The 17,236-nt window shown below is 45.7% G+C and overlaps 1 protein-coding gene across 1 annotated transcript in view; it reads left to right on the top strand.

The window, feature by feature from the left end:
• The window catches only part of LOC126282387 (ankyrin repeat and SAM domain-containing protein 1A-like), a 790,528-nt gene that overhangs the window by 337,426 nt on the left and 435,866 nt on the right, over positions 1-17,236 (top strand). The window lies entirely within an intron of this gene.

Genomic DNA, 17,236 nt, shown 5'->3' with positions numbered 1-17,236 from the left:
CCATATCATCACGTCAGGTGGTGGCTACTTATGAGAATGACGAATGCATTCCGGCAACGTTCGTTCTCCTCACAGCCTTCACGCAAGTACGACCATTATGATACTGTTCACAGAACTGAGTCTCGTCTGAAAAGACGATGTTGTGCAATCCTGTATCCAATGTTGCGTTGAGGAAGGCCTCAACAGTGGTCGTATTCTGACAGTCTGTGTTTCCCCTGACTGCATACCCTGTCCATGTGCAAACTTGTCCTGCTGAAACAAGCCTCGTAACTGGCTTACACTGCGTGACATCGTTGTACGATCCTGCACAGTTAAGCGTACAAGGTGTCCCACCTCTCGGGCGCTAGTCACGTGATGCCATTCAGACCATATGTAGCTATCGATTCGATAGTCGCATCACAGTCGTGAGTCATAACACAATCTTCCCCACATACAACAAACATTCAAATGCAATTTCTGTAGCAGAAAACCACTTGTGATGTTTCCTTATGTACAGAATGTATATGACATACCTCAAACCTACCTTGAACTGAAGTGATCATTTGAATATCCAACCTTGTAATTCACTCATCTTAATTTAAAATTTGCTACATGCCGCCTTGGTGCTGTTGCAAATTTTTATGATCAGCTTTGTACTTACTTAACGACTGTCTGACTGTCTGACTTACTTACTACATACTTAATTAATACAATGGCCACTGGAACCGAAATCCGTCTCGAGTCTTTGATATCTTTTTCCGTCCATTTCGCCTGCTTATCTTTTATTAGCTTAATAATGTCTTTTCTGCTCTTATCTAACCACCTTTGTTTTGTTATTATACTTGCATTTATCTTTCCATGATTACTTTCAAAACTTCCATAACAGTCTCTTCATCTTTTCACGTTAGATGCTCGTACATTTTTGCCTAACTTTTACTATTATGTTCGACGTTACACTCGTTTCCCCCCTACTCTGTTTTCCTTCGTCTCCGCACATCTTATTTTATCTTGTTTAAAACCATCAGTTTTTTTTATCTAAATACTACCCAGATTCCTTATGTACACTTCACCTTGTTTATTCACAAACTTCGGCAGAGTAGCCGCAGATCAATACAGCATGACACTTCACACTGAGACACACCCGCCTCCTCAGCGATTGATTTTCTTGAAGTTTATTAATTGTCGTCTCACACCCTTGCTTTACCCCTCTGCTGAAAAGTCTCCTTAAAACAAAGGGCACTTGTGAGAGTGTCCTTGTATGAATTGCGCACACGTGTCTGCCACGTGTAGTACAGCCATGTGTATGAAGGAGGAGTGTCATGGGAATTTACGACAACCACAGCACACCAGAGTTTCCGACCTGTCTTTCCTGCACCTTCATAAGGAATGCTCGAGGAACCACGTGATAAGGGACTGGGGCTACTTAGGCGCTCTTTTATGAAGGGTCGCATATGCCTTGATTGCATAACATCAAAATTGCAGCCACAAAAAAAGCAAATTGCTCAGTACCCCACGAGCAGCCTGACAACAAGAAAGCCTAACTTGTTTAATGATTGTTAAAGTCACAGCATTTTGAGTCGCGCCCTACAATGCGAAATCTGCGTTTTAGTAGTGGTCTTCATACCAAATTGCAGGACAGCTAACCTTAACAGAAATAAGTAAACGTCTGCATGAAGTTGCAACTACACTCCTGGAAATGGAACAAAGAACACTTTGACACCGGTGTGTCAGACCCACCATACTTGCTCCGGACACTGCGAGAGGGCTGTACAAGCAATGATCACACGCACGGCACAGCGGACACACCAGGAACCGCGGTGATGGCCGTCGAATGGCGCTAGCTGCGCAGCATTTGTGCACCGCCGCCGTCAGTGTCAGCCAGTTTGCCGTGGCATACGGAGCTCCATCGCAGTCTTTAACACTGGTAGAATGCCGCGACAGCGTGGACGTGAACCGTATGTGCAGTTGACAGACTTTGAGCGAGGGCGTATAGTGGGCATGCGGGAGGCCGGGTGGACGTACCGCCGAATTGCTCAACACGTGGGGCGTGAGGTCTCCACAGTACATCGATGTTGTCGCCAGTGGTCGGCGGAAGGTGCACGTGCCCGTCGACCTGGGACCGGACCGCAGCGACGCACGGATGCACGCCAAGACCGTAGGATCCTACGCAGTGCCGTAGGGGACCGCACCGCCACTTCCCAGCAAATTAGGGACACTGTTGCTCCTGGGGTATCGGCGAGGACCATTCGCAACCATCTCCATGGAGCTGGACTACGGTCCCGCACACAGTTAGGCCGTCTTCCACTCACGCCCCAACATCGTGCCGCCCGCCTCCAGTGGTGTCGCGACAGGCGTGAATGGAGGGACGAATGGAGACGTGTCGTCTTCAGCGATGAGAGTCGTTTTTGCCTTGGTGTCAGTGATGGTCGTATGCGTGTTTGGCGCCGTGCAGGTGAGCGCCACAATCAGGACTGCATACGACCGAGGCACACAGGGCCAACAGCCGGCATCGTGCTGTGGGGAGCGATCTCCTACACTGGCCGTACACCTCTGGTGATCCTCGAGGGGACACTGAATAGTGCACGGTACATCCAAACCGTCATCGAACCCATCGTTGTACCATTCCTAGACCGGCAAGGGAACTTGCTGTTCCAACAGGACAATGCACGTCCGCATGTATCCCGTGCCACCCAACGTGCTCTAGAAGGTGTGAGTGAACTACCCTGGCCAGCAAGATCTCTGGATCTGTCCCCCATTGAGCATGTTTGGGACTGGATGAAGCGTCGTCTCACGCGGTCTGCACGTCCAGCACGAACGCTGGTCCAACTGAGGCGCCAGGTGGAAATGGCATGGCAAGCCGTTCCACAGGACTACATCCAGCATCTCTACGATCGTCTCCATGGGAGAATAGTAGCCTGCATTGCTGCGAAAGGTGGATATACACTGTACTAGTGCCGACATTGTGCATGCTCTGTTGCCTGTGTCTATGTGCCTGTGGTTCTGTCAGTGTGATCATGTGATGTATCTGACCACATGAATGTGTCAATAAAGTTTCCCCTTCCTGGGACAATGAATTCACGGTGTTCTTATTTCAATTTCCAGGAGTGTATATTGCTTGCTGAGCACTGCAAAAAAGATAAAAGAAATGAAGCATCAGCTGCTCTGTGGAACATCTCCGTCCCTGACATAATAAAGCGAAGACCTGAGTAAAGTATAGAATTGTACGGCATTTTTCATGTCTTACCGTTTACTGTGGTTGGGCGCTAAGAAAGTTCAGCAACACGTGGTTACAGTACGAATCAGTCTTTGTATCAGATGTGATTTAACGTAGTTCCCCTTGCAGGAGAACGTAAAAAAATAACACGTGCGTCGATAGGAACTATAGGATACTCCTGTAATTTTCCATATGATTGTAATGCGCTGCTTTTGTGTAATACACTCCTGGAATTGAAATAAGAACACCGTGAATTCATTGTATCAGGATGGGGAAACTTTATTGACACATTCCTGGGGTCAGATACATCACATGATCACACTGACAGAACCACAGGCGCATAGACACAGGCAACAGAGCATGCACAATGTCGGCACTAGTACAGTGTATATCCACCTTTCGCAGCAATGCAGGCTGCTATTCTCCCATGGAGACGATCGTAGAGATGCTGGATGTAGTCCTGTGGAACGGCTTGCCATGCCATTTCCACCTGGCGCCTCAGTTGGACCAGCGTTCGTGCTGGACGTGAAGACCGCGTGAGACGACGCTTCATTCAGTCCCAAAACATGATCAATGGGGGACAGATCCAGAGATCTTGCTGGCCAGGATAGTTGACTTACACCTTCTAGAGCACGTTGGGTGGCACAGGATACATGCGGATGTGGATTGTCCTGTTGGAACAGCAAGTTCCCTTGCCGGTCTAGGAATGGTAGAACGATGGGTTCGATGACGGTTTGGATGTACCGTGCTCTATTCAGTGTCCCCTCGACGATCACCAGAGATGTACGGCCAGTGTAGGAGATCGCTACCCAGACCATGATGCCGGCTGTTGGCCCTGTGTGCCACGGTCGTATGCAGTCCTGATTGTGGCGGTCACCTGCACGGCGCCAAACACGCATACGACCATCATTGGCACCAAGGCAAAAGCGACTCTCATCGCTGAAGACGACACGTCTCCATTCGTCCCTCCATTCACGCCTGTCGCGACACCACTGGAGGCGGGCGGCACGATGTTGGGGCGTGAGCGGAAGACGGCCTAACGGTGTTCGGGACCGTAGCCCAGCTTCATGGAGACGGTTGCGAATGGTCCTCGCCGATACCCCAGGAGCAACAGTGTCCCTAATTTGCTGGGAAGTGGCGGTGCGGTCCCCTACGGCACTGCGTAGGATCCTACGGTCTTGGCATGCATCCGTGCGTCGCTGCGGTCCGGTCCCAGGTCGACGCGCACGTGCACCTTCCGCCGACCACTGGCGACAACATCGATGTACTGTGGAGAACTCACGCCCCACGTGTTGAGCAATTCGGCAGTACGTCCACCCGGCCTCCCGCATGTCCACTATACGCCCTCGCTCGAAGTCCGTCAACTGCACATACGGTTCACGTCCACGCTGTCGCGGCATGCTACCAGTGTTAAAGACTGCGATGGAGCTCCGTATGCCACGGCAAACTGGCTGACACTGACGGCGGCCGTGCAGAAATGCTGCGCAGCTAGCGCCATTCGACGGCCAACACCGCGGTTCCTGGTGTGTCCGCTGTGCCGTGCGTGTGATCATTGCTTGTAAAGCCCTCTCGCAGCGTCCGGAGCAAGTATGGTGGGTCTGACACACCGGTGCCAATGTGTTCTTTTTTCCATTTCCAGGAGTGTAATTTTATCAGTATATCAGCAACAGTTATTTCAGAGGCTGCCGTTGTCTATTAGTTAAACATCGATCAGTGAGAAGTGTCGAAGCAACGGGTCTTTTCGGGCGCCAAACCGACACGGGAGTGGAAACCTAAAAGTAGCCTTTCCTCCCCTAGAATTGCTGCCCTCGAGGACAACGGTTTCGTAATACCAGGAGGTCTATTTATGAATGCCATCCCGATACAAGTTTCGTTGGACCAGCTCCTGCAAGGGGAACAGCGCTAGTATGTTAATTCACACTTCTTGTCCGCATCGTGTAGTGCAGATGTACCTCCGCTCTACGTGATACCGTTTCGATCAGGCAGCAAAAGAACTTGACCACAACAGCAGAACGCTATTGCACTACCTTAGTTCGGTCGAGTTCTCTCTTTTCTCTTGTAGAATAGACGTTTATTTATCGTATAAAAGTTCTCGTTTACACGGCATCTGCTTTGCGATTGAGTAGGGTGTCATATACGACACACGTGACGCGGTTCATCTCCAGTTGCCAGCTAACGATACATATTTCCGAAAAGACCTCATAGCTTTCACTTTCGACTATAATTATTATATGTTTCTTACTATTGGCCAATTTGGACTGTTATGCCAAATGGCACAAATTTTATACGACTGTGGTACTTGTCCAAGGCCAACGGCCTTGCCGCAGTGGTAACACCGCTTCCCGTCAGATCACCGAAGTTAACCGCTGGTGGGCTGGACTAGCACTTGGATGGATGACCGTCCGCTGTGCCGAGCGCTGTTGGCAAGCGGGTGCACTCAGCCCTTGTGAGGCAAACTAGGAGCTACTTGATTTAGAGGTAGCGGCTCCGGTCTCGGAAACTGACTTACGGCCGGGAGAGCGGTGTGCTGACCACATGCCCCTCCATATCCGCATCCGCCTTCATGGTCTGTTCGGAAGGTTTTTTCTTTTTCTTTTTTAGTTTAGTGGTACTTGCCCAGAGAAAAGGAACTACATAAATGTTGGCTACGTCTCCCTTCAGATCGTCTCAAGTCTCCCTCCTAATTAGTCATTACCGATGTCCTTTATCTTTTAAAATTCGACCACCGTACTTAACCACACTACGCAGTCTTATGTGCTAGCCAATATGCGGCCATATATTGTAGTAAAAATGAACCCATACGTACTGGATGGTTATAATTAAAGTGCATCAACTCACATAGGTCCAGTGTGGGCTGTAATTATCGCATGGCGGAGAAACTTGATAAATATGCTAATTCTTTAATGCGGAACTAACTGTAACTTAGTTCCAGTTATGGCCACAAGACACAAATTCGGCCCTATGAATGCAAGAAAGACGTGTGGAAATGTTTCCATGTTTAATGTATTAGGATCGGGACGTGGACTGAGTAAAAATGTATAATGTCGTTTTTATTATTAACCGTTATGGCTTGTCAAATGACTGTGTGGATGTCATATCGTTATACAGTGTACATCTCCAGATTTGCACCTAGTGGCCAAAATTGGAACTAACTCTTTGTCAGCGGATGTCGATTCCGCATTAACGTATTAGCATATCTACAAAGTTTCGCAGCCTTATGATAGTTACAGCCCATGCTGGTCCCCCGTGAGTGGCCACTCTTTGATTACAACCACCTGGTGTGTTTATAAGATATGTTCAGTTCATCGTAGGACGAGTGCTGGAACCTGTATTCTCTTTATTCACTGTTAATGTTAGTCGCTCTTTCTCAGGCGTGGTGGCATATCTTTTAGTGTGTTTTTGTTCTTGTCCCGTGTCTTGCTGATGATAGAACTTACTGTTGATTTCACCAGTACAATTTGTCATTCGCATATTTATTTAGTTTCTTGTGATTCCCCCCACCCAGATTAAACTGATTGGACTATGGCGCGACTCTTCCAGAATCTCTTCGCATCCTGATAGGAGCGAGAACTGTGCCGCCAGCCGGCATTAATTCGTAGTGCTTGTTTTATTTAAGTTCTCTTCTGGCGCATCTGCACATGGTGATCTTCTTCCTTTACTGTACAGAGGTTCTAGAACATGCGAGCGAGCGCAGTTTGCTGCCCTTTACCTCTGACAGCTCCAGATATTTGCCAGAGAGCACGTGCGAGCGTTTCAGAAGACAACTACAGATATTTGTTTTGCCGTTGAGTCAACACTCTTATCTTGAGGAAAAGATAGTCCACTGTCTGTGTTCCAGGTACAATCTCTGCTTGTTGACAAACAAGTCACCAGCCTTCCATAAACAGAACAACTTGCTAGCTGGCTGCAAAACTTAAGGTACAGAAAGGAAGGTGTGTATCCTGCGAAAATAATAAAGCCTTGTGCTGAACTGTCCCTCCCTAGCGAATGCTAATTCAGAAGGGCGTGCTGGAGGATTTCTTTTCTTGTTTGAATCATCAGTTTTCTGACTGGTTTTATACGGCCCGCCACGAACAAACACACACACACACACACACACACACACACACACACACACTCTCTCTCTCTCTCTCTCTCTCTCTCTCTCTCTCTCTCTCTCTCTCTCCTTTTTTGGGGCCTTTTCATCTCAGAGTAGCGCTTGCAACCTACATCTTCAATTATTTGCTCGATATATCGCAGTTTCTCTTTTACTCTATACTTTTTACCCTGCTCCCTTCCTTTTAGTGCCATGAAAGTTATTACCTGATATCTTAAAAGGTGTTCTATCATCCTGCCTGTTCTTCTTGTCAGTGTTTCCCACATATTCGTTTTCTTGACGATTCTGCGAAGAATCTCCTCATTACTTATCACTCCATCTAATTTTCAGCATTCTTATGTAGCATCACATCTCAGATGTTTCTATTCTCTTCTGTTCCAGTTTTCCCACACTCCATGTCTCATTGACACTCAATGCTGTTTTCCAAATGTACAGTCTCAGAAATTTCTTCCTCAAATTAAAGCCTATGTTTGATATTAGTAAACTTTTCTTGGGCAGGAATGCTCTTTATGCCAACGCTAATTTGCTTTTTATGCCCTCTTTGCTCCGTCCGTCACCCGTTATTTTGCTGCCCCTGTAGCACAATTCCTTCACTTCTTCCACTTCATGATCGCCAGTTATGATGATAAGTTTCTCACTGCTCTCATTCTCCTACATCTCACTACTTTATTCATTCTTCCATTTACTCTTAGTCCATACTCTGTAAGCATTAGACTGTTCATTCCGTTGAGCAGCTCCTGTAATCGTTCTTCGCTTTTTCTGCGGTTAGCAATGTCATAAGCGAATCTTAACATGGTTATCCTTTCGCTCTGAACTTTTATCCTATTCTTGATCCATTCTTTTATTTCTGTCATTTCTTCGAGCTGGCCGCGGTGGTCTAGCAGTGCGGAACCGTGCGACTGCTACGGTCGCAGGTTCGAATCCTGCCTCGGGCATGGATGTGTGTGATGTCTTTAGGTCAGTTAGGTTTAAGTAGTTCTAAGTTCTAGGGGACTGATGACCACAGCAGTTGAGTCCCATAGTGCTCAGAGCCATTTGAACCATCATTTCTTCGACGCATAGATTGAACAGTAGAAGCGAAAGATTACATACCCGTCTTAGGCCCTTATTAATCCGTGCACGTTATGCTTGGTCTTATGTTCTTAACGTTCTCTTTTTTTCCTATATCTTACCCATGTTTTTATCAGGATTTCGAACACCGTTTTACATTGTCATACGCTTTTCCAGATCGACAAATCCTATGAACTTGTCTCCTTTTTTCTTCACTCTGGCTTCAATTATAAGTCGCACAGTCAGAACTGCCTCTCTGGTGCCTTTGCGGAATCTCATTGACTGGAGCAGAACTGTCTTCTGTGATGAGTCCTGCTTCGAATGCAGCCCTGATGACAAGCGTTCTGGCGAATAGGATGGGCGGCAATCTGCGGTTGTTTGCTGATTATTGCTGTTGAGTACGGGAGAGGTTCGAAGTGGAATACGGAAGGACACAGGATTACTTAAACAAAATTTCTAATTTGTGTGCTGAATGGCAGGTAGCTCTAAATGCAAGGTAATGCGGATGAGTAGGAAAACTAAACCCGTTAATGTTCGAAGTTTTTTAACACAGTCAAGTCATTTAAATGTCTGGTTGTAACGATGCAAAGAAGTATGAAACGGAACGAGAATGTGCGGATAGTTCTAGGGAAGGCGAATGGTCGACTTCGGTTTATTGGGAGAAATTTAGGAAAGTGTGGTTTATATGCAAAGGACACCGGATATAGGACGATAGTGCGACCTATTCTTGAGTACTGCTGGTGTGTTTGGGATCCGGACCATGTCGCATCACAGTAATAAATCGCAGCAGTCCAGAAGCAGGCTGCCGGATTTCTTGCCGGTAGGTCGAAGAGCACGCAAATATTGCGGACATGATTCGGGAACTCATATGGAGGCATACAGATTGTCGTTTTTCCATCGGTATATTTGCAAGTGGAACAGGAAGGGAAATAACTAGTAGGGGTACATGCCATGCACCATACGGTGGCTTGCGGGGTATGTATGTAAATGTGGACATAAGGGACTTTGACAGTGGGTAGAGTGATACAGCCAACGAAGGAGAAGTTGAAGAGAAAATTCGTATAGTCGGAAATTTTTTGTACAGTGGTAATGGGGCGTGTCATGAACAGCAATAAAAATCGTGACGCGGGGGTAGGGGGTGCAGTTCACTTTGTTAGGTGTTTCTTGCATATCTCGAAAACCGTGATATCTCGCGAAAACGTTTCTCGTTATAAATTTAGTCTACATTAAATTTCCTACGAAAAATTTCGTTCTCATTTCTCCTTGAGGACTGACAGTTTCGGTTTGCAGTGGCTGGAAAAATAACAGAATTTCAAAATAGTGTTTTAATGGAATAAAATTGATGTTTGTCGTTACGTGAGGTGGGTTAAGAACAAATATTAAATGTGTTTACCACAACAAAGTGCAGTACAGCCGTACTAACGGATATTTTGTTTTGGTGGCGTAACAGGTTGGAAAGGCAGAGATGGAGATTAAAAGCGTGAGGGAAGATGGGTCGTCGGATTGTGGTCTTGCATTTCCGTCCATCATAGTCCTGCCGAGCAGGCAGTTTCTCATTCTCTCTACTACAATACGTCACAAAGAGCAACTACAGGTATTTTACAGAGGTATACGGTCCCTCTGTAGCTCGCCTTGTGAATCCTGGTGAGGCACTACGCACACCCCCAGTAGCGCATTCGACGAAGACTCATAAGGGTTGAATAGGGGTAAAAAATTTTGTAGGATGGTGAGAGAGTGTACCATGAACAACATAATAAAAATCCTCTCCAGTGCGCTGTTGGCGTGAGGGAGTGGAGGCGGGGAGGGGGTTATGAGCGTTTAAAGGCCATTCTTATGTTTCTCTTGAATGTGGAAATGGTCATCCGTACAAAATTAAACAACGTTAAATTTCCTACGAAAATGTTCCCATTAATTTTTTTCCTAGAATTAATAGTTTCTGCATTGCAGGGTATGGAAAAATCGCAGATTGTTAAAAATAGTGTTTTAATGGTGTATAATTGTTTTCTCTTAAATGAATTGGGTTCATAACAGTTATTAAATGTATGTACACGTCTAAGTGCGCTAGAGCCGTAAAAATGAAGGATATATTGCGTTCTGGTGGTGTAACGGGGTAGAGGGGATGGACTCAGTGGGTGGAATCACGAGAGAAGGTTCTTCGGCGGAATTTGGTCATGCAGTTCTGTAAACTGAACACCGATTAGGAGATGCTCCTCACTCTGTACCTCGTTATGCCACGAGAAGCAACTTCATGGTGTTCCTCAAAGTTGTACCGACCTTCCGCAGTGCGCCTTCTGAATCACAGGCGACACATTGCGCAGTGGGTGTTTCTTTTCCACAAAGTTTGTTTACACTACATGACATACAGATAGGAGCTACTAATAATAATGACACACCAAACACATAAGGACTGAATGAACGTAAATCTATGCTCGCTGTTCTACTCTGCTAGAGGGGAAATTCATTCTTAGTTATCCTGGCTTTCTTTCGGAAAAGGCTACTTCCCCCACTACGAGTGCTGCTCACTTTTCATTTTGCAAACATTTTGCCTCCCCAGCATCTCCTGTCGAGTTCTCTTATTTAAGTAGGCAAAATAACGTCACTGAGGTCGTGTTTATATAGTGGAGCTATTTTTAGTTTATTGAGGAAGTGATTCCTCACGCTTCCATCCTCCACCCCCGCCTTTCCTTCCTGTTACACTACCAGAACACAATATGTCCCATAATACGGTCCTACTGCACATAGATATGGTACACATATTTAAAGTGTGTTCTTCAAATACTTCATTTAATAATAAACATCTGTTACATATCATGGAAAGACTATATTTAATAATCCATTTTTCCAGTCCCAGCAACGCGAAGCTATTAGTGCTGGAAAAAATATGAGTAAGATCTTTTGAAACGTCCCCTTAGAAAAATTAATGACTGTGCTTGAACTGACACACAATATTTTTAGCGCAACGCAATCTGAATTTCAAAAATCCCTACAAAAGAATGGCCCCGACTATCATTAACCTATACCTTTTACAAATCACTTACCTCACAAAAATCTTAGTTACTCAAGCTACTGCAATACAGTGAGCGCCGCTACTGCCAGCTAAATAAAAGATTCAAACTACTGAAGGCACTAACTACTGATAGAGAACAAGCAATGTATTTACCTTACTAGTGTTCAAAAGTCATATATATAGCAGTTCTTGACATCCAGTCTTACAAGTTTCAAAACTCCGCCATTTCTCTCCCCACAGCCACCACTGCTGGCGGCTCACCTCCAATTGCGCAACGCTACGCGCTGTTAACATGCAGCTGCCCAACACTACAATGGCAGACAACAGTGCAAACCAGCCACAGATTGCACACAGCACAGCCAGTGATTTTCATACAGAGCGCTACGTGGCGTTACCAATATAAAAACCTAAACAGCCTACTTACACTTTTTTGTAGAACATTGTCCGCCTCCGTAGCGTACCGGTTGCGTTTCCGCCTACCATGCAGAGGGGCCCGGATTCAATTCACGGCAGGGGACTGGGTGTTGTGTGTCCTTCATCATCATTTTCATCATCATTGACCCGCAAGTCGCCGAAGCGGCGTTAACTAAAGAGGACGTGCAATACGGCAGCCGAACTCCCTCGCATGGGGCCTCACGGCCAACAATTCCATACGATCATTTCCTGTTTTTAAATTTTTTTACTACATTTAACATAGATTAATTTTATACTGAGAAACATTTTCGCTACATGCCGTACTTCTCTAGATATTCGAGAAAAGCCTAAAACGGTGACTACTAACCCCCCCCCCCCCCCTCCCTTCGCGCTCACACTCCACCATTCATGATTTTCAATACGTTGTTCATGACACTCCCCACTAGCGGTGGACAGAAATTTGCGACTACACGAATTTTTCCTCTCTGTCTAGATTTTTGGTCTTCGTTGGCTGGGCTATAGTTTTGCGGTCAGGCGCCAACAAACGAGCATCTCATCAGCAGTGGTCCAGCTGGTTGGCTGTTTTGTTGGCGCTATTGTCGTGACGTTGAAGGACGGTGCAGAAGCGTATAGACGCCAAGGCACTGAACGTCCACGCCACATTAGAGAACGCTGAAGTCGTAGACTTACCCTCTCGGTATAATAGAACAGGCGACGGTCTGTGACAGATTTGACGATAGAGTACACTGCTGATGCAGGCACAAGTGTTCCGTAGCACGCCGTTCAGCTCCTCAGCAGACGACACCTATGTGTTGATTCGACGTCATCGTCAGTTACGAATGCAGTGAGCGCGGGATTATCAAGGTCGGATCATGAATCAATGAAAACGCGTGGCGCTGGAGAATGAATAACAGTTTCTTGTTAAACCAGGACTAGGGTCGTCTTAATTCCTGCAAACCTCTGCTCGAAACATGCGCTGGGACACGGACGCAAGTAGTTAGGGACAGCGTTAGGATTTGAGGGACATTGCATCTAGGGGACCTATGGTAGTAGTAGAAGGCACAAAGACAGCTGTGGACTGTATGAACATTATTACAACCAGCTGCATCCTTTCATGCTTGATGTCGTCCCGGAAGGTGATGCCATCTTCCACCAGGATAACTGTGTCACAAGGCCGGAATCGTGCTATAGTGCTTCAGGAGCATGATAGTGAACTCATGTTGATTTCGTTATAACCATATGCGCCTGATATGAACCAATGGAACACCTCAGGAACGATATCGGGCACCAGTTCGGATACTGCAAATTATCAGTTCGTTATTTATGGAATGGTGTGACCTATACGCAGACCGGTGCCACATACTTCTAGAAACCTGCGAAGGACATGTCGAATCCATGCCACGAAGAATCGCTATTAAGAAAGAAGGACCCTTTATTGTATGATTATATGATAGAGGAACAAACACTGGTAGCAGTTACTTCTGTTAAATATCTGAGAATATGCGTGCGGAACGATTTGAAGTGGAATGATCATATAAAATTAATTGTTGGTAAGGCGGGTACCAGGTTGAGATTCATCGGGAGAGTCCTTAGAAAATGTAGTCCATCAACAAAGGAGGTGGCTTACAAAACACTCGTTCGACCTATACTTGAGTATTACTCATCAGTGTGGGATCCGTACCAGGAGGAGATAGAGAAGATCCAGAGAAGAGCGGCGCGTTTCGTCACAGGGTTATTTGGTAACCGTGATAGCGTTACGGAGATGTTTAGCAAACTCAAGTGGCAGACTCTGCAAGAGAGGCGCTCTGCGTCGCGGTGTAGCTTGCTCGCCAGGTTTCGAGAGGGTGCGTTTCTGGATGAGGTATCGAATATACTGTTTCCCCCTACTTATACCTCCCGTGGAGATCACGAATGTAAAATTAGAGAGATTCGAGCACGCACGGAGGCTTTCAGACAGTCGTTCTTCCCGCGAACCATACGCGACTGCAACAGAAAAGGGAGGTAATGACAGTGGTACGTAAAGTGCCCTCCGCCACACACCGTTGGGTGGCTTACAGAGTATGAACGTAGATGTAGAAGGAGGTGCCCATAATATTTTGCCTCATTCGTGTATAGGTATTAGATTGGTGTATAAGTTTCTAACATTTTTCATTGCCTGTTGGTATGTCGGTTCCTGTGGGTTTAATAATTGATTGCCGTTTTTTATTTGTAGTTCACTGCTGATACGTGAGTTTGCGTATTCTCATTTGGAGATAGTGAGTGCAGCTGTGGCCGCTAGAAAATACAGTGCCAAGTGTAGAAATCGGAACATATGCGACCTATCCTTGTGTTTGAATTCAATAGATGTGTGACAGCAGCCGAAAAGCCAGACACATTTACGCCTGTCTGTGTATAATGTCATTGGACAGAGCAGGGAAAGAAAATGGTTTTCTCGTTTTAAGGAGGATGGTTTTGACATTAGTGACTTTTCATGTTCCTTCGGGGTTTGAACTGAAGAACTGGCAAATGTGATGGACTGCAATCATTCCATCGTTGTGCAACATTTGCTTGCAATACGAAAGGCTCAGAAATCGGATGCATGGCTACCGCGTTCTATAAGTCAGCATCACAAAAATCAGCGGTTGGCCATATGTGCACCTCTGCTTGCTCGACCTCGATATGTACGTGAACAACATCGACCATTTCTATCCTGCATCGTTACTGGTGACGAGAAATTGTGTCTTTGTGCTCCAGCGTTGGCAGACTGCAGTAAATAGTGAAGGAGAATATGTTATTTATGACTAAAGTCTCTGTTACGTGTATCTGTTGTGTTTATTAAATGTACGGGAAAACGCTACGAACTTGTACAGCAACCCAATGATGTTGTCAGCATAGCCTACAATTGAGAACCACGCGCAGACGTATGCCTCTGTAAACGGGGAGAGAATGTGTTAAGTGTGCCCGACGGTATGGTTCGCCTTTTGAGTTCAGAAGCTTTGTACCATCATGAAAAAATGAATGGCCGCGCTGCATGGCTCCTTACTAATCGGATTAGAGCGACCTGCTTAACACCTGGAGTAGATGAGCGAGCGAAACTGTTTTAACACTGGGCTCGTTATGCAACCACATGACGCAACAGCACAGGTGCGAATTAGTGTCTGACGCGCAAGGCGCCAAGGTTTCGTCAAGTGCAGTGCAGGGCACAGTGCAGAAGGAGAAGTCGTATAGTCACGAGGCACAGGTATGCTTCTGACTCGTCGTTGCCCAATAGCGGCCCATCGCCAACACCTTGTTGCCGCAAGTCCGCTACTGGTTTGTGCACTCCAGGCAAATTCCGGGATCGTTCCTCTGAAAGGGCACGGCCGACTTCCTTCCCCGTCCTTCCCTAATCCGATGAGACCGATGACCACGCTGTCTAGTCTCCTTCCCCAAACCAACCAACCAACCGCTACTGATTTAATGCAATTTGAAATCATATTTAACAATTAGCATATTCACTTGTTGTTGCTGACAGTGCGCAAAAATTTGTGTCTGTTTTACTGCTGCGAGAGAACGTTTTTTTATAAGACGTACGAATAAGGCATATAAGCGGCGCGCAAAAACAAACGAGCCGGAGGCATAATTACGGAAACCAGTAGATGTATGTTAGTATTATTGACCCTGGCTTTTGAGACACTTGTTTCACTGTGACACAAGGCGATGAATGGCTGTCTCATAAAATTCCCGGGTCTGCGACGTTAATCAGTTGCGCACGTACACCAGGACGACGTCGTCGTCGTCGTCGTCGTCGTCGTCCGAGGTGAAGAGTTTGCCCCTCAGAGCCTTTTTAAGGGGCCCCCTTCTGATTCACTTCCTGTAGCACGGGACACAGTGAATGTCCAGCGTTACTCGCAAACCTTGACCACCTTTCGCCAAGCTATCAAATCAAAACGACCAGGCAGTCTCACCCGTGGGGTCATTCTGCTCCATCACAACGCAAAGCCTCATACGGCTAACACAGTTGCGGCACTCCTACAGAAATTCAAATAGGAGGTTCTTGGCCACCATCCATACAGTCCGGACCCCTCTCTCCCTTTGATTAAGCCGTTTTTGGTCCCCTTAAAAGGCTCTGAGGGGCAAACGATTCACCTCTGACGACGACGACGACGACGACGACGTCCAGCTGTACGTTCCGAACTGGTTAACATCGCAGCCCCGGGAATTTTGTGGGATAGCCATTCACCGCCTTGTGTCACAGTGGGAAAAGTGTCTCAGCAGCCAGGGTAAGAACTTCCAACAAACAGGTACTGGTTTCTGTAATTATGCCTCGGGCTCGTTTGTTTTTGAACGCCTCTTAGATACTGAACGATACTTTTTCTTGAATGAATACGCACATCATGTAACACCTAATTGTTTCCTCTCTTGTATTTCTTTTTGAAGCCGCTCCTTTTAATATACAGGTTTCTATTCCTTTATTAAATAATGGAGTAATTTTCTTTTCTTTGATGTTCGACAGCTAATATAATTTGAAATAATGCCAATGCTTTGTTAAGTGGTTTGATATTGTAAAAGTACAGATTGTAGTTTTAATAAATCAGTATTCGAAATAGCAAAGGACTCCGTGCTAATATTTCATCAGTAGAAAGAGCACAAGAAATGTAACGCTGTGTCACAGATATCTTCAGTTTATACGCTATAAAATTTCTGACCTTGTCAATTATTCTGTTGGTATTGCAATGTCTAAACCTCAATCATGGCGAGTTCCGAGATAGGTGGTTCACTGTCTCGTCGTGTTTTGTAATACAGGTAGCATGGGACAGGGGCGTCCTTACGTAAAGTTAGCAACTCTGCTAATGCTCGAGACTCTAGGTGACGGGTTGCAGTGTTCTGTGCTTATTTCGTGCTTTTGCTTGGAATGTTATCCTTAATGATTGAAGAGGTGAAGACTTCGGTGAGAAAGAGTGCTAGGATTTCTCGTTTCGCGCAGCTGAAAAAGAAGAAGAAATCCTCAAGTGTTTCGTTCCAGCGTCCTGCTTAGTAGAAAGTAAGGCTAAACATTTCTTAACCACCCAAAAACCGAAGTAGAATTTCTAAAAGGGATAGGAGGAATTCACTGAAAAGACAGGTCTCTAACTTAAAACTGTTCTTGTATGTGACTGACGTTCCGTAGGACAACTACCAACAAAAGTAGATTTGCTTTTAGTCGATGGTAAACCAATTGATGTTACAGGACAAAGCTGATAACTAAGAACAAAAGCTGTTCCTCTTTTTTTTTTTCTTCGTTTACTGAAATTTCTATTCATAACATTACTGAAAGAAATTGTCAGTAAACCGTTACAAAAAGAGAATTTGTGGCAGAGAAAAGGGACAACCAAAAGAAGCTGCTATGTCAGCCAGTGTTTCATCTGTTCAAGGAAATGTACGGAGCAAATCTATACCAGAAACAATAATAATTTCATTAGATAGACCATTGAAATCTGAGAAACTAGATGTTGTGCGATTACGAAATAAACTGAGA

Source organism: Schistocerca gregaria, chromosome 7, assembly GCF_023897955.1.
Source record: "Schistocerca gregaria isolate iqSchGreg1 chromosome 7, iqSchGreg1.2, whole genome shotgun sequence".
NCBI classification, from domain to species: Eukaryota; Metazoa; Arthropoda; class Insecta; order Orthoptera; family Acrididae; genus Schistocerca; species Schistocerca gregaria.
The sequence above is the reverse complement of the archived record's forward strand: the minus strand, read 5'-3'. Positions and strand labels throughout refer to the sequence as shown.